At 45.9% G+C, this 19,064-nt stretch overlaps 1 protein-coding gene across 1 annotated transcript in view; it reads right to left on the reverse strand.

Annotated features, from left to right (window-relative positions):
- USP2 (ubiquitin specific peptidase 2) overlaps positions 1–19,064 on the reverse strand; it is a 292,102-nt gene that overhangs the window by 142,246 nt on the left and 130,792 nt on the right. The window lies entirely within an intron of this gene.

Consider the following 19,064-nt stretch of genomic DNA (forward strand, 5'->3'; position numbering starts at 1 on the left):
CAGTAATGCAGCGTAAAGCAATGCGCATAGTGAGAACGCACCCTTCAACATTATCCAAGGTGGTGGGTTTAGATATACTGGGCCGTATGTAATTCACTTTTTCTCCTAAGTTTCCATCTAGGTGATATTTTCTCCCTTTATTAATAACATGCTTTTAAAAGTGCACCTGAGGCTGGGGAAGAGGGGGGGATGATATACCTACTTGGGCCTTCTTCCAGCCCACTCCAGGCTTATCACTCCTTCTTCGCCTCCTGAATATTCTGCAACTGGCCCAAAAAGTCCTCTAGTCTGGGCCAATCGGCACCACCAGCACTGCGCAGACCCAGAACGCTCCTGTCAACGGGAGCGTGATGGGAGCGTACGGCTAGGCTGTGCATGCACAATATGGAAGACTTTTCGGGGGCCAATTACAGGAGGTCCAGGTGGTGGAGGAGGATGGCGAGAGAGCGATAGGCCTGGAGGGGGTTGAAGGATGCCCCAGGTATGTATAATCCCCCCCACCCCTTCGTCTCAGGTTTACTTTAAGCGTCCAGCAAGCAAGAAAATAGAATCATTTCTACAGTACTCATTTTTGGTACTTTTTTCATTAGCAGAATGCTGAAAAGTTATTTTAAACAGAGAATGAAAATATCTCCCAGGAGAAAACATAGGAGAAGAAGTCAATTGCATATCGCCAACTGTGTCTTCTTCCAGCTCCTAGCAGTCTATCAATCAAGTCCCTCGTTGTAGTTCCGCTGCCCTCCAAGGTGCCACTGTCCCCTCCAAAAGATCCCCAAGCACAGCTGAGGTTGCGGGCTACTGCGCATGCGTGAATGCGTCCGTGCACCTCTCTTGATCACGCTCCTGTGGTCAGGAGCGTTCTGTGCTTGCAGAGTGCCTTTTTGCATGTACGCCTGACTGGACAACCAACATCTATACACTTAGCAATGTTTTCTTCCTAACTGCCCTGAATGTTGCTGGAGTTAGCAGTCAAATCCACTACATCCATGTATAGTATTTTTGGAACCAATAAACTTCTTAATTTGGTTTGTTCTTATAGTGTGCTTATGTCAGAGCACCATCCCCTGCTCAATCCGATTTTCATAATACCTATTAAAGAGACTATTATTAACTCAGCTATGTACAGTTTAAGTTTTATAGCCGTTTTTGTCTTTTTTTTTTAAATACTACTCCTTAATACTAGGTTTAACATACTTCTATGTTTACAGCTGTTGGGAAGCCTTGTCCTCTTCTTGACCCTTGTGATAAAGTGCAGGGATTTGTACACCAAAGACTCCATTATTTGTTAAAATGTATTTATCCAACTACAGTTATTATAGGTTGCATTGTATAGGTGAAGAATAGGGTTATTAGAGGTTTACAAGATTGTGTTCCAGACAGATCCAGAAACTAAGGGTGAGCGAGCAAAATTTACAAGTTTGGTGTCGTAGTGAATCGACTTCAATCTCACTTAATAGGCTTTCAATTAAGCCACGTAAAGCTCTCCATTCATCAATTGAGGAAAAAATTCAAATTTTTACTCTGCAATGTATTTTGTATTGATACCAACAAGCTGCTAATTGATACTGCTTCTATTAACCCTGACATTTTTATGACACAACCACACCTGCACTTGTTGGGCCTAATTTTTACCCTAGTTAGTGTCCTTTTGCTGTCAGTTGTAACTGAAAGGACAACTGATGTACAGTCCAGTGTCCGTGTTTCCCTATGGCCTTTTACATTATATTCTGAAAAACTAAAGCTTCTCATAATGCACTGCTATGGAGAAAAATACTGCTGCCAGACTGCTAACCAACCAACCCCGTCACTGCCACATAACGCCAGTCCTGCACTTCCTTCACTTGTGATTGATTAGCGCTTTGTGAGAGCTTTTTAAAAATTGCTCCCATTCACTTTCGGAAAAATCACACAAAAGTTGCCAGGATCGCTCAATCGTGACAATTTTTACACAATTTTTACCACGATTTTAGTAACAATGAATGGGAGCGATTTTTAAAAAGCACTTATAGTGTGGCTGAGCCCTAAAAGTGTGCTTTACATTCTGCATACTACTCTGCATATTCAGTAATGCTGTGCTTTAAACTCATCATACTCAGTAACACTGTGCTTTACACTCTGCATAATCAGTGACAGTGTGCCTTACACTCTGCATAATCAGTGACAGTGTGCCTTACACTCTGCATATTCAGTAACAGTGTGCTTTACACTCTGCATACTCAGGAACAGTGGGCTTTACACTCTGTCTCTGCATACTTAAAGGGACTCCAAGCAGTGAATAAAATCAAAATCTGTACTTACCTGGGGCTTTCTCCAGCCCACTTTTTGGAGTTCCTAATAAATGTGTTTGACTGTCTGAATCGCAGTCGTTGTCGTGTCTGCTTGAGGGAGGTAAGACCACCACTTCCTCCTTCAATTTTGCCAATTAAGTTGGTTTTTAAGCTCATTTAATCTAATCTTATACTTTTGGCGCCTCTGTTCATTGTATACAATTTTGAGTCCACCCTTGGTGGAGGGTTGCTACCCTTTCTTCTTGTCTACAGAGAGCGACTTCTTAATCCTGAGTGGGGTCAGGACAATCTCCCCACCTGCCTTTACAGTGGTTGCCTGCTGGTGACCCTGACTTGTGAGTATTTAGCAATACAAACTTATTGCCACCTTGTCCAGTACGAATTACACTATTGGGGCTCTTGGTGTTCCCTGTTTTTATCTCTTCACTGTAGGTCGGGAGGTCCCTCGGCGTCCTTCTGGCTCTTCTCCCAGGCCCTGCTCTGAAATGGCTCCCGGCGAGACCGAGTGCCGGGCTCCTTCGTCCTGAAAGATGACGTCAGTCGTCACCAGGCCGGCTGCCTCGCGTCATCACGGCGGCCGGCGTGACAGTACTGCGCATGCACAATTAAACCGAGCATGTGCAGTACTGTCACGCCGGCCGCCGTGATGATGCGAGGCGGCCGGCGTGGTGATGACTGACGTCATCTTTCAGGACGAAGGAGCCCGACACTCGGTCTCGGTGTCGCCGGGAGCGATTTTGGAGCAGGGCCTGGGACCTACCGACCTACAGTGGGCTGGAGAAAGCCCCAGGTAAGTTCAGATTTTGATTTTATTTCCTGGTCAAAGTCACTTTAATAAGGCCCAGTCACCCCAGTGCACACCAAAAACCTCAAGCAGATCTTTAAAATGCCTTTTAAAGGTTTTTGAAGCAGATTTCAGAGCGATTCTAGGCATGTTTAGAGAGGTTTTCTAAACATGCCAAGCGTTTTTGGAGCGTTTTTGTGTAGCAGATTACAAATATTGTTACTGAACAGCTTATGTAACAAAAACGCCTTGAAAACAGCTCTGATCTACCGTTTTTCAGAGCTGTTTTCCACTATCCTATACTTTAACATTGAGACAGAAACGCCTCAGAAATCTAAAAAATGCTGCAGCCCCCGAGTTTGCATTTGTGGAAAAAACAAACCGCTCTGGTGTGCACCATCCCATTCATTTTCATTAGCCAAGCGGTTTCCCCCCTGCAAGCGTTTTAAAAAACGCTCCAGAACCGCTCTGGTGTGCACCTGCCCTGACAGTTTGCTTTATACTCTGCATACTATGCATACTCAGTGACAGTGTGCTTTACACTATGCGTACTCAGTGACAGTGTGCTTTACACTCTGCATACTCAGTGACAGTGTTCTTTACACTCTGTATACTCAGTGACAGTGTGCTTTACACTCTGTATACTCAGTGACAGTGTGCTTTACACTCTGCATACTCAGTAACAGTGTACTTTACACTCTGCATACTCAGTGACAGTGTACTTTACACTCTGCATACTCAGTGACAGTGTGCTTTACACTCTATATACTTAGTGACAGTGTGCTTTACACTCTGCATACTCAAGAACAGTGTGCTTTATGCTGGATACACACCATGCGTTTCCACATTCGTTGCGTCCGTCGATACGCATCGATTCGATTATTTCCGACATGTCCGATTCACTTTTCGATGGATCGTTAGGTCGATTTGCCATACTTTACATGGCAATCGACCTAAAAATCATCGAAATGCATTTGGAAATAATCGAATCGACGCGTATCGACGGACGCATTCGACGCGGAAATGCATGGTGTGTATCCAGCATTACTCTCTGCATACTTAATAACAGTTTGCTCTACACTCTGCATACTATGCATACTCATACAAGTGTGCTTTACACTGCATACTCAGTAGAGTTGGGCCGAACCTCCGATTTTAGGTTCGCGAACCTGGTTCGCGAACTTCCGCGTAAAGTTCGGTTCGCGTTAAAGTTCGCGAACCGCAATAGACTTCAATGGGGATGCGAACTTTGAAAAAAAAAAAAATAATTATGCTGGCCACAAAAGTGATGGAAAAGATGTTTCAAGGGGTCTAACACCTGGAGGGGGGCATGGCGGAGTGGGATACATGCCAAAAGTCCCCGGGAAAAATCTGGATTTGACGCAAAGCAGCGTTTTAAGGGCAGAAATCACATTGAATGCTAAATGACAGGCCTAAAGTGCTTTCAAACATCTTGCATGTGTATACATCAATCAGGTAGTGTAATTAAGGTACTGCTTCACACTGACACACCAAACTCACCGTGTAACGCAGCGCAAACAGCTGTTTGTGTAGTGACGGCCGTGCTGGACTGGTGCGCACCATGGCGAGAGTGCAGGTTTTGGTGGCTTTACAGCCCATATGGTCGCCTGGCTGATGTAGCTGAATGACAGAACAGTGACTGTCCAGCTGATCAAATTTGGTCTGACCACAATGAGGCAACGACCTTATTATCGTGTGTGTGCCCCCCGAGACACTCATCTAGGCGCCGGTCATTGCTTCATTGTGATACGCAAGCCCCTTCACCATGGCAAGGTAATGATCACGAAGGGGAATGGGCGCATGTACATGCCTTTTCTTTTGTTGTTGCAGCTGCCCGCAGTGCAGCCAGAAAAATTAGGCAGTCATGTACACGCACCAGAAAAATTATTACAGCGGCCGCTGCTAGCAGCAGCCTAAAAAATTCAGCAATCCGCCTGGAGTCCCGGACCCTGTTGGTGGTGGCGGAGAAGGTAGTCAAGCGGCCTGCAGGCAGACATGCTGTGTGGAGGGACTGGGAGCGACTTAGTCTTCTTGGGGCAGGCCAGGCAGCCAGTCACACGGCGTGCAGGCAGAGATGCTGTGTGTGCGGGGACTGACTTAGTCTTGGGGCGGGCAGCAGCCCTCCGGGATCCATGCCTCATTCATTTTGATAAAGGTGAGGTACTTAACACTTTTGTGACTTAGGCGACTTCTCTTCTCTGTGACAATGCCTCCAGCTGCGCTGAAGGTCCTTTCTGACAGAACGCTTGCGGCAGGGCAGGAGAGAAGTTGGATGGCAAATTGGGACAGTTCTGGCCACAGGTCAAGCCTGCGCACCCAGTAGTTCAAGGGTTCCTCATCGCTGTTCACAGCAGTGTCTACATCCACACTTAAGGCCAGGTAGTCGGCTACCTGCCGTTCCAGGCGTTGGTGGAGGGTGGATCCGGAAGGGCTACGGCGAGGCGTTGGACTAAAGAACGTCCGCATGTCCGACATCACCATGAGATCGCTGGAGCGTCCTGTCTTTGCAGTGGTGGGTTCACTAAACAGAACAGGTATACAGTGGCGGGTTCACTAAACAGAACAGGTATACAGTGGCGGGTTCACAGAACAGGTATGCAGTGGCAGGTTCACTGAACACAACAGGTATGCAGTGGCGGGTTCACTGAACAGGTATACAGTGGCGGGTCCACTGAACAGAACAGGTATGCAGTGGCGGGTTCACTAAACAGAACAGGTATACAGTGGCGGGTTCACTAAACAGAACAGGTATACAGTGGCGGGTTCACAGAACAGGTATGCAGTGGCAGGTTCACTGAACACAACAGGTATGCAGTGGCGGGTTAACTGAACAGGTATACAGTGGCGGGTCCACTGAACAGAACAGGTATGCAGTGGCGGGTTCACTAAACAGAACAGGTATACAGTGGCGGGTTCACTAAACAGAACAGGTATACAGTGGTGGGTTCACTAAACAGAACAGGTATACAGTGGCGGGTTCACAGAACAGGTATGCAGTGGCAGGTTCACTGAACACAACAGGTATGCAGTGGCGGGTTCACTGAACAGGTATACAGTGGCGGGTCCACTGAACAGAACAGGTATGCAGTGGCGGGTTCACTGAACAGGTATGCAGTGGTGGGTTCACAGAACAGGTATGCAGTGGTGGGTTCACAGCACAGGTATGCAGTGGTGGGTTCACTGAACAGGTATACAGTGGCGGGTCCACTGAACAGAACAGGTATGCAGTGGCGGGTTCACTGAACAGGTATACAGTGGCGGGTCCACTGAACAGAACAGGTATGCAGTGGCGGGTTCACTGAACAGGTATGCAGTGGTGGGTTCACAGAACAGGTATGCAGTGGTGGGTTCACAGCACAGGTATGCAGTGGTGGGTTCAATGAACAGGTATACAGTGGCAGGTCCACTGAACAGAACAGGTATGCAGTGGCAGGTTCACTGAACAGGTATGCAGTGGTGGGTTCACAGCACAGGTATGCAGTGGTGGGTTCACAGCACAGGTATGCAGTGGTGGGTTCACAGCACAGGTATGCAGTGGTGGGTTCACAGCACAGGTATGCAGTGGTGGGTTCACAGCACAGGTATGCAGCCAGACAGGAACAAGTTAAGCCTAACTAATCTTTCCCTGAGAGACAGTCTGCAGCAGCTCGCCCTACTCTCACTAACGCAGGCAGCACACGAGTGACCGTAATGGCCGCCGCTGCCTGCCTTATATAAGGGGGGGTGGGGCTCCAGGGGCTAGTGTAGCCTAATTGGCTACACTGGGCCTGCTGACTGTGATGTAGAGGGTCAAAGTTGACCCTCCATGTGCATTATGGGGCGAACCGAACTTCCGCAAAGGTTCGCCTGCGGGACGCGAACGCGAACCACTGAAGTTCGCATGGAACCGTTCGCAGGCGAACCGTTCGGCCCAACTCTAATACTCAGTAACAAAGGGCTTTACACTCTGCATATCCAGTAAAAGTGTGCATTACTTTCTGCATACTCAGTAACAAAGTGCTTTACACTCTGCATACTCAGTAAAAGTGTGCATTACTTTCTGCATACTATTCTGTATACTGAGCTAGGGCTCAGCCACAGTATAAGCGCTTTTCTGAGCACTTGTGATTGATTAGCACTTTCTAAACGCTTTTTAAAAATCGCTCCCATTCACATTCATTAAAATCACAGAAAAAAATGCGTAATTTTTACTGCGATTTTAATGAAAGTGAATGGGAGCGATTTTTAAAAAGCGTTTAGAAAGTGCTAATCAATCACAAGTGCCCAGAAAAGCGTTTATAGCGTGGCTGAGCCCTAAACATGTGCTTTACACTCTGCATACAGTACTCACTACAAGTGTGCATTGCAATGGGCTGATAACATACAGTACCTTTTTTCAAGCTGCCCATACACACATCCAGGGGCGTAGGAATAGACCCTGCAGCCCCTGCAGTTGCAGGGGGGCCCCTAGCAAGTCAGGGGCCCGGAGGAGGAAAGGCTGTCACCACCGGCGTACCTACCGGGGATGCGACTCTCTCAGCCGCAGGGGGGGCCGGCCGCCCGGGGCTGCTCTGGGGCCCGCTCACTGTGCGTGGGGGGAGCGCTGCTCTGGACCCCCCAGCAAGGTGCTCAACTGGCCGCAGCGTCTAATAGACGCTGCGCCAGTTCATTCCCCGCAGCCCCGCTCCACCAGCAGCCTGCATAGTCTCCGGCAGGCAGAGCAGGGCTACGGCAAGATGGCCGCCGAAGAAGCCCTACACTGGAGACTATTTGTGTCTCTAGTACAGGGCTTCGGCAGCCATCTTGCCGTAGCCCTGCACTCTGCCTGTCAGCGCGGGAGATGTGCTGCAGGAGGACTCATGGAGCTGCGAGCCAGATGCCGGGAGAGGAGAAGACTTCTGTCAGGTAAGTGAAGTGAATTGGTTTTTTTTCACAGGTGCATTTTTTTTTCTAGTGTCTGCTGCCCACATTGTGATTTTCTGGTCACTGCTGCCCACATTGTGATTTTTAGGTGTCTGCTGCCCACATTATGATTTTCTGGTCACTGCTGCCCACATTGTGATTTTCAGGTGTCTGCTGCCCACATTATGATTTTCTGGTGTCTGCTGCCCACATTGTGATTTTCTGGTCACTGCTGCCCACATTGTGATTTTCAGGTGTCTGCTGCCCACATTATGATTTTCTGGTCACTGCTGCCCACATTGCGATTTTCAGGTGTCTGCTGCCCACATTGTGATTTTCAGGTGTCTGCTGCCCACATTATGATTTTCTGGTGTCTGCTGCCCACATTACGATTTTCTGGTCACTGCTGCCCACATTGCGATTTTCTGGTGTCTGCTGCCCACATTGCGATTTTCTGGTGTCTGCTGCCCACATTACGATTTTCTGGTCACTGCTGCCCACATTGCGATTTTCTGGTGTCTGCTGCCCACATTGCGATTTTCTGGTGTCTGCTGCCCACATTACGATTTTCTGGTCACTGCTGCCCACATTGCGATTTTCTGGTCACTGCTGCCCACATTGCGATTTTCTGGTCACTGCTGCCCACATTGCGATTTTCTGGTGTCTGCTGCCCACATTATGATTTTCTGGTGTCTGCTGCCCACATTACGATTTTCAGGTGTCTGCTGCCCACATTACGATTTTCAGGTGTCTGCTGCCCACATTACGATTTTCAGGTGTCTGCTGCCCACATTAGGATTTCCTGGTGTCTGCTGCCCACATTGCGATTTTCTGGTGTCTGCTGCCCACATTGCGATTTTCTGGTGTCTGCTGCCCACATTACGATTTTCAGGTGTCTGCTGCCCACATTGTGATTTTCAGGTGTCTGCTGCCCACATTACGATTTTCTGGTCACTGCTGCCCACATTGCGATTTTCTGGTCACTGCTGCCCACATTGCGATTTTCAGGTGTCTGCTGCCCTCATTACGATTTTCAGGTGTCTGCTGCCCACATTACGATTTTCAGGTGTCTGCTGCCCACATTACGATTTTCAGGTGTCTGCTGCCCACATTGCGATTTTCTGGTGTCTGCTGCCCACATTACGATTTTCTGGTGTATGCTGCCCACATTAGGATTTTCTGGTGACTGCTGCCCACATTGCGATTTTCTGGTGACTGCTGCCCACATTGCGATTTTTCTGGTGACTGCTGCCCACATAAGGATTTTCTGGTGACTGCTGCCCACATTAGGATTTGCTGGTGTCTGCTGCCCACATTACGACATTCTGGTGACTGACTGCTGCCCACATTAGGATTTTCTGGTGACTGCTGCCCACATTACGATATTCTGGTGACTGCTGCCCACATTAGGATTTTCTGGTGACTGATGCCCACATTGCAATTTTCTGGTGACTGCTGCCCACATGGCGATTTTCTGGTGACTGCTGCCCACATTGCGATTTTCTGGTGAACTCTGCCCACATTACGATTTTCTGGCCCACATTACGATTTTCTGGTGAACACTGCCCACGTTACGATTGTCTGGTGAATGCTGTCCACGTTACGATTTTCTGGTGAACGCTGCCCACATTACGATTTTCTGGCCCACATTACGATTTTCTGGTGAACACTGCCCAAGTTACGATTGTCTGGTGAATGCTGTCCATGTTACAATTTTCTGGTGAACTCTGCCCACATTACGATTTTCTGTCCCACATTACGATATTCTGGTGAACGCTGCCCACATTACGATTGTCTGGTGAATGCTGCCCACGTTACAATTTTCTGGTGACTGCTGCCAACGTTACTATTTTCTGGTGACTGGTGCCCACATTACGATTTTCTGGTGAACTCTGCCCACATTATGATTTTCTAAAGGCCCACATTACGATTTTCTGGTGAACTCTGCCCACATTACGATTTTCTGGCCCACATTACGATTGTCTGGTAAAATGCTGCCCACTTTACAATTAATTTACAGTGAAACGCTGCCCCATTACGATTATTTGGCACCTATGGGGGGGGGCCCCATCCAAATATTCGCAGGGGGGCCCAGTGATTTCTAGTTACGCCCCTGCACACATCAGTTTTTCCATTCAATTTCCAGCATATTTGATCACTCTAATTGAATCTGCCAGGAATCTATATTCTATCTGTATATCAGATATAAGTCAGAGAGGGATCACTCATTTTGCATACTTTACATAGTCTTGCTGAATGAGTCAAGCTCTAGGGGCACCTAGGGGTGCACAATCTTTATTTTCTGGATTTTGTGAACTTCCTAAAATAGCAACTATTTGTAGCAGTGTTAAAGTGCACCAGAGACCAATAGATATAAAAGATTTATACATACCTGGGGCTTCACCCAGCCCTCCGCTTCCACGCCGTCTTCCTATGCCTTCTCGTTCTCCCAGTAGAGGCCCCGTAAGATTGGCCAGTCGGGGCACATTGTACATGTGCGACCCGGCCGCATACCCCGCCGTGCCTCCGTGGCCGGGAGTGCTCTGCGTCTGCGCAGTACTACTGTGCAGGCACAGAACGCTCCCAGCCGCAGTTTGCATAGCCGTACTGCGCATGCGCCATCTGGCCCCGAATTGGCAAGTTTACGGGGCTGCTACTAGGAGAACGAGAAGGCTTAGGAAGTCAGTGTGGGAGCGATTGGTATGGAGGGGGCTGGAGGAAGCCCCAGGTATGTATTAATCTTTTATAGTGATTGGTCTCTGGTACACTTTAACATTGCTGTCATCCTCAAAACAGTCCCATTATCAGCCGCACAATGAAGGCACTAGATTTTTAAATCTTTTTTCCCAAAGTGTTTTTTTTTTTTGTATCTCTTTACTGAACTTGCTTAATTATTTTGGAACTTTTAGTACCAGTGGGAAGTGTAGAGAATGAGAGCTCATGGAGATCACATTTGGGACTGCTAAAATTAAATTTCACCTCCTTGCACATTGGCTTTAATACACTTCAATTTACATTTCATTTTTGTAATTATTTTTAATTTTTGGAAAACTAGCTGTGAACCAAAACTCTGTAGCCGATCACCACCCAGCATCAGGGATGGTTTTAGTTACTATGGGGCTTTGGGCAAAAATGAATGTTGGACCCCTTACATTTTCGGACTGCATTGATAGTAAACAGTGGGGGAACAGTAGTGGGGGGAAATCCTAAACAGTTCATTCTGTCATCAGTTCATTCTGTCAAGACAGCACCGTAGGTCGGATCAGTGAATAATGGCGCACAGCTCCTATGCATAAGAATGGCGCCGCATTAAAAAAATACGCTTATCGATATTTATCGTTAGTACTGCATAATAATGGCGCACAGGGAAAAAAGAAGAAAAACGACACACACTAACGTTATTTATCAATAGTGGCACACAGTAACGTTGTTTATCAATAGTGGCACACACTAACATTATTTACTAATAGTGCCGTTCATTTGCCAAACAGTAGATGTTATTGCCCACAGTAACGTTATTTATGAATAGTGCCCTACATAAGCCAAACTGCAGACGTTATTTAACTGCAAAACGGTGGATGGATTTAATGTAAAACTGTCAAGGTTAGGGTTAGGCACCACCAGGGGGAGTCTTAGGGTTAGGCACCATCAGGTAGGTCTTAGGGTTAGGCACCACCAGGGGGGTGGTTAGGGTTAGGCACCACCAGGGGGGTCTTAGGGTTAGGCACCACCAGGGGGGTCTTAGGGTTAGGCACCACCAAGGGGGTGGATAGGGTTAGGCACCACCAGGGGGGTGGTTAGGGTTAGGCACCACCAGGGGGGTCTTAGGGTTAGGCACCACCAAGGGGGTGGATAGGGTTAGGCACCACCAGGGGGGTCTTAGGGTTAGGCACCACCAGGGGGGTGGTTAGGGTTTGGCACCACCAGGGGGGTCTTAGGGTTAGGCACCACCAGGGGGGTCTTAGGGTTAGGCACCAACCGGGGGGGTCTTAGGGTTAGGCACCACCAGGGGGGTCTTAGGGTTAGGCACCACCAGGGGGGTCTTAGGGTTAGGCACCACCAGGGGGGTCTTAGGGTTAGGCACCAACCGGGGGGTCTTAGGGTTAGGCACCACCAGGGGGGTGGTTAGGGTTAGGCACCCCCAGGGGGTCTTATGGTTAGGCACCACCAGGGGGTCTTAGGGTTAGGCACCACCAGGGGGGGTTAGGGATAGGTACAGAGAGGGTTTTGTGTGTTAACGCTAAATAACATAAGGCTTTAACGCTAAAAAACAATAAGGCTTTAACGCTAAATAACAATAAGGCTTTAACGTTAAATGGCGATAAGCGGCAAACGGATTAGCGGCAACACCATGCGCCATTATTCGCAGGCGCCATTTTCAGATGGATCCCCGTAGGTAGGAGGACATTGAACATGTAGTACTTTTGTGATGAGTAAATGTAATAAGAGTATGGAGGGAACAATTACTTTTGGTTCTGCAGCTCAACACCTGGGTGGGTTCTGCAAGTTTCAGCTACGTGCCTCTAAATGGCTGTAAACAGCGAGGAATGCACAAAGGGATGTAGTATTCCTAGGTGAAGTGGCTGCTTCATGAGTCATTTTGCTGTGCACTGAGCTGCAAACGGCATAATCCAGGGACCGAGGGATGTCATTTTCCATCTTTGAGTGAAATGCAGTCACAGCTTTTTACTGAGACAGTAGTAGCTGGGGATTTTCCACTGGGGCATGATATATTCCATCATCTGGTGGAAAAACTACATGCACTACCAGAAACAGGGTCAATGAATATTTACTTAGTACACAACCATATCTTGTGGTGTCAACCACTTTACTTATTCCAGGGCCTCTGCGTAGGTGATGTATGTGGCAGATGGAAATGAAAATTAAGAGGTACAGGGGTTAGCAGCAGTTATGGCTAAGGGGAGAAGTGGTATTGCACCTTCTAACACACAGGTGTTGAGCTCCATTCTTTTGAGGGCCATATCCAGGCCAGTGTTTAGGAAGGACTGAGAAATGTAGACATGTGCTCTACTGGATGAACCACACCTTTCCTGATTCAGTCCAATCAATTAATTTGAGCTGTGCCCAAAATGTGTGAGGATCTCAACCTTCGAGGACTGGGGATAGACATCCCTAAGGCATCCTACTTCTTCCTAGCTGTTCACTAGAGCTGGAGGGCCTGTTTAGACTACTGTATATACAGTACTTTTAGCTATCTATATTGCTTTGTGTTTTTCATTCTGCATCTTAAGATCAGTACATTGGACAGATAGTATAACCTTTTTAGTAAACAATGCTTGCTTAGTAAGGTACTACTTTGTATTTTAAAGCGGACCCAAACCAAACATTTTTTTAATTCAAAACATTTAGTTGCACCACGCTGACACATACAAAGATAAATAAACACTCCTTCAAGCCTATGAGCATTTCAGTGCATGCTTTTCACCCTCCTCTTTGCATAACTAGGGTTATACAGGTGGCAGCCATTAGCAATTCCTCCTTTGCTGGATACCATCTACTCCACCAGTTTGCCGGATTATTTTCCGGCAATATGAAAGGAAGGGGAGGGGTTCCTCCAATAAATGTAAAATATTTTATATTTGTCATCTTGCAGCTGAAAAAATGCTGCTATTTATTGTTATAATTTAGAAAATAGATTTTATTTCTGAAATCTGGTATTTTTAGTTTGGGTCCACTTTAAAGGGTTTTTTTTTCCATTTGAGGATACCTATTCCTCTTTCTGTTACAGATTTTGCATCCTATCTTTCTATAGCTGTGTGTCCACTTTTGCCCATGCAAGAGGAGAAAATATATATTTTTCCTGCCATGAGAGCAGAAAGAGAGAACACATGTTCTTCAGAATACAGGTTTGGTAAGAATATGCCTAGGCTACCTTAGAGGGACTTGTGCAGTGTGACATTATTCAACTAAAGTTAAATTCAAGCAACCTTTATTTTTTTTGAACCTGTGATGCACATATCAGTGTCAAGATAACCGATGGCTATTAAGGAGCACATAGCTAGGAATGTTGTATATCCTGAATAAATGCTGCCAATGGAAACCATGTCTACCTTAACTTAAGCCAGCATTATTTTATTTGACAGTTGTGATAACAAACGAACAACGACAGCATGTAAGCATCAAACTAGTTTGTAGTGGCAGACAGTGTAGTATGGCCTAGCAAGCTCTATTTGTCTTTAAGCTAAGCACTGTTTACTCCCAGTTACAGAATGCAAACAGTGACATCAAAAGAGCAAATACTTCTCTGCAATTAATATGGGGTGTACTCAGTATGCCACTGGAAGAGGAATGCACACGAATGCCTGGCACACACTTTCAATTATAACTGGCCAATGATTGGCCAATTTTATCACCTTCATGTAATATGAGAGCTTACCGGCTACACAATCTGTTCATAGTATTCAAAATCTGTTGGCCCTAATACTACATGGAGGTGGTAAAATTGGTCTGTGATTGACCAATAAAAATTGGATGTGTGTATGCACCCTTAAGCCTCATACACACATTAGGCTGTTCTTGGCTGGGACGGAGGGTTAGGGCCACCTCTGCTGAGACTCGTGTGTGTATGGTGCCTCCATGATGTGCTGCTGAGAGATTCAAAGTCCCTGGTCATGTAGGCTGAGTGTAGGCTGAGGGCATTTTCTCCTCCTTATGTCTTTTGTGCATTGTCACTACACATCAACAGTACTTATTGGCAAGCAATGTGTCTGTACAGCACTGGGCCCTGATCTGTGTACGTTTGTTCTTAAGCTTATGATGGTATCTTTGCAGTGCTACAATTTTTATAGCTGATATCTGTTTTTCTTTTATGTCTACATAGGTGCCATATTGCATATGAAATCACCACTATGCAGCAAAAAGGCATTCACGTAACAAATGTATCTGGGAAAAAAGGGCGCAGGGAATTGCTGCTAGCAGAATATCAGTAAAATTACAGATATTCTACTGCTTAAAGGAGTACTGTAAGGGGTAGGGGAAAAAAGAGTTGAACTTATCTGGGGCTTCTAATGGTCCCCCACAGACGTCCTGTGCCCACGCAGCCACACGGAGTAAAATATAGACAATCTTTACCAATATTTTACTATGATTTAACCTAACCCTACTCTCACACAGAACCCTCCCCTCTACTGTCTAGCTACCTCTACTGCCTAACTCTCCCTCTAATGTCTAGCCCTTAACCTTCCCTCGACTGATGCCTAACCCTTAACCCCTGTTCTCTATTGATGCCTAACCCTTAATCCTCACTCTACCAAAGCCTAAACCTGAAACCCTCACTCTACCGATACCTAACCCTTAACCTTTCCACTATCTATGCCTATCCCTTGAAGCTAATTGGAGTCTTAAAAAAAAAACAAAAAAACTTACCTAAGGAGAGGGAAGGCTCTGGGTCCTAATGAGCCTTCCCTCTTCTCTGCCGGTGCCCTCGGTGCAGCGCTGGCTCTCCTATTTAAATCCCCCACCGTGGGGGACTTCGGAAGTCTTCAGGAGCCAAGTCCTCCTGAAGACAGGCGGCTCCATACTGCACATGTGTGAGCATGTGAGAAAGGGCACGGGCTTCTGAAGACTTCCGAAGCCTCCCTAGGAGAGAGCAGTATTTGACTAATTTATTCAAGTACTGCTATGGGGGAGCCAGGGCTGGAATGGGCATCGGAAGAGGAGAGGGAGAGCTCTATAGGACCCAGAGCCCTGCCTCTCCCTAGGTAAGTATCTGGCTTTTTTTTTTTAAAGGTACCCATTGACTTTAAGCCCTTAGGTGGTGTCTAACACTTACCCCCCCCCTCCCCATCAACGGAATTTGATGCAAATCGCAACTCTTATAATGGGCGCCTATGGCGGCGGCCTTTTTTCCAAGGCGGTTCCTGTGCTAATTTTTCCGGCTTCGCCAAACAATAAGTATTTATGCAAATTTAAAGGTAGATGAAGCAATGCATTGTTTTAAAAAAAAATCTATTTTACATTGATTAAAATTTACATAAATCATGCTCCCAAAAAATAACAATTGCACAATCAGGAGTATGTACCTGTTAGAACCTGCAGTCCCTCAGCGACTGATACCCAATACAAGGAAGTAGATTTTTCTGTGTTCGGGATTTTTTGTCTGTTTTCAGTGGAATGTACAGATTACATTCCAGTACTTTGCTGGAAAAATAAATAAAATAAAGGGAAGAAGTGAGGTCACACTGAGGCCTCACTGGCCTTCCTGAAGAAGGATGCTCAGCCAGGATGAATATAAATAAAAGAAAAATATTTACCAGTGCCAGGCTTTAGACACAGACGGTGTTGCAGTCTATTTATTGTGAGGATACGACATATATATACCGTATATTCCGGCATATAAGACGACTGGGCGTATAAGACGACTCCCCAACCTTTCCAGTTAAAATATAGAGTTTGGGATATACTCGCCGTACAAGACTACCCCTCTTCCAACGCACACCAAATAAAAAAATAAATTAAAAAAAATCATATACTGGTGCTATGTATGAACAGATACTGGTGCTGTACTGTATGTGGTACCTAGTATATAACGGTATATAGGCGATTGACTGGTTGGATTGGTCAACTCTCCCTCTCCATAAGCGGATTGGTCAGATCTACCTGTCTTAAAGCGGATTGATCAGCTCTCCCTGTTTATCAGAGTGGTATGGAAGAATAGATTGCTCTGTGCCCATAAAACACGCCTCTTTCACCCGTCTGGCCCACCCTTGTATCCTATTTACCTCCTTCTCCACCTCTCAGATCTCACACATGCTCGCCTGCGCTGTTTCACTACAGTCCTCAGCAGCGAGATCTGAGAGGCGGTGACAGGAAAGGGCGGGCCAGACGGGTGAAAGAGGCGTGTTTTATGGGCACAGAGCAATCTCTTTCTTCTATACCCTGGGCCTCCCAGACCTTGCAGCGTGAGCGATGAACTCTACCCCAGCATATGCGGCGACCGCCGCATCTCCAGCACCCAGTAATTACTCATCAGCATGTCTCGTATGCGCATAATGTATCACCATCGTGTATCACCCAGAATCAAAGACACTTTTCAGAAGATTTTTAAGGGTTAAAGACAAAGTCTTATATGCCAGAATATACAGTATGTATTTTTTAATTAATCTGATATAGAGTTTCAACCCCCTGTGCTTTTTGTCACCTCATCCTTTCAGCAGAAGTTAAGTGTCAGTGAGAATCAATTTCTAATGATTGGTTGGTTTGTAGAAGGTTAGCTGAAGTTCACGCTGGTCCTAGTGTGGACAGGAAATAGTCATAAAAACTAGCTTAGCTACTCACAGCTGCACTGATGTGGTAATGGCCATCAGGGTTTTTTCTGTAATGTCTTGCTTGAATTTTTTTCGTGCAAGGTGTACTTTAAACAGAAGAGATTTTGAACTATTAAAGCAGGGGTGTCAAACTCAGTCATGAAAAGGGGCCAAAATCTACAACACAGTTTAAGTCGAGGCCAAATTGTTTATTAAGATTTAGCATTTATTGAACAATGCTAATCTCAAAATGACGTAACTTTAGTGACTGTGGTGGGTTCTCCTTAATTAACTGCTTCGGGTCTCCTCTACTCTTCCTGACAGCCACATGCTCTATGCAGCGTACCACTGGTTCCTGAGGCTTGTCACATGACAGGAAAAGGAAGTTTAGAAGCACAGAGGGTGTGACTGCCAGGAAGAACAGAAGAGAGAATGCATCGCTGCAGCAGGTAAACATTACACTGCTCTGCTGTGCTACTCTGCAATGTAGGGAGATGGTGTTCGGGGGGAAGGTGTGTAGGTGTGTGCGTATGATTTACCAGTTACCGGGGGTGAAGGAGCACCGTGCAAATTTTGCTGGGGGGTCCCACGCGTTATTGGCACAAACTGACATTTCAGTTAGAAACACTGTCACTGGTGTGCGCCTTTGGATTGGAAGGCTGCATGCTGTCTTTCTTTTGCTGCTTACAATAATGGACGTTGGAGGCTGTCGAGGACCACATAAAATGGCAAGAAGGGCCACATTCAGCCCAAGGACCTTGTGTCTGACCTCTGTGTATTAAGGGTTTGCCAGCTTTACATGTCTCAGGATCCATCTACTGTAAATGGTATCTCATGTCATAACACTATGATGGTACCGTAATCTGCAGCTCTTTGCTTGGCAGAAGCCAAAAGGACAGTAGAATATTATACTGCCATTAAAAACTAACTACACAACACAATTAACAACTCTGAAATAAACATTGTAACAAGTCATTCCAGCCATTTGACTTGGCAAGTTACCCTGCTTGACACCATATCGTATGACTACAATAACTCTTACGATAAATATTTGTGTGGTATGTCATTATACAGTTGTCTTTCTCAACATAAAAAGTACCTAAAATATATCTCGGCAGTGAGGTAGCCAAAGAAAAATGGCATTATATGTTTTATGGGCTTCTGTAATGCTATTTTTGATGACAATTATACACATTTTCATTGGCTTGTAAAAATATCTTATGTGATTTCAAGCTCAGAGAGTAGATATACCCATTATTAAAAGGCTTATAAATGTAGAAATATCAACTTATATTGCAACTTTAGGCAATAGTCTTTCCCTAATCTTGTGCAGTAACTCATTGAAATAGCTTGTTTTTATCTGTGTAGAAGCTTAACGATTAGCCAATATACTTACTCACAGACAGGGTTACCACAAAGGCAACCACTGGGCAGAGAGATTGGGATTACAACCCTGTCCCCACTCCGGTTAAAAAGCTGCTCTCTGTAGCTGGAAGGATTTTGAGGATACACCCCTCCACCAAGGGTGGACACAGATATAATAGCAAATTAGAAAGGTTTGCACACCTAGTGCATAATATGCACAAAAGATAAGAACAATCATGAACTGAGCAACGTGGGTGCTGGGCTAGTAAACCGGACCACAGTCCTACAAGAACCTCAAAAATATAATAAAATACCCGCACACCAAGCTTTTGAATAAGCAATTGTTTGTATTATGAAAAAAGAGGGATATCACAAATCACATAAATGGTAGCAATCAACAAACATCATGGGCTAACATCATGAGCTAAAAATGTACATTGGACAATACAACATCAGTGA

This window comes from Hyperolius riggenbachi, chromosome 6, assembly GCF_040937935.1.
Source record: "Hyperolius riggenbachi isolate aHypRig1 chromosome 6, aHypRig1.pri, whole genome shotgun sequence".
Taxonomy (NCBI): Eukaryota; Metazoa; Chordata; class Amphibia; order Anura; family Hyperoliidae; genus Hyperolius; species Hyperolius riggenbachi.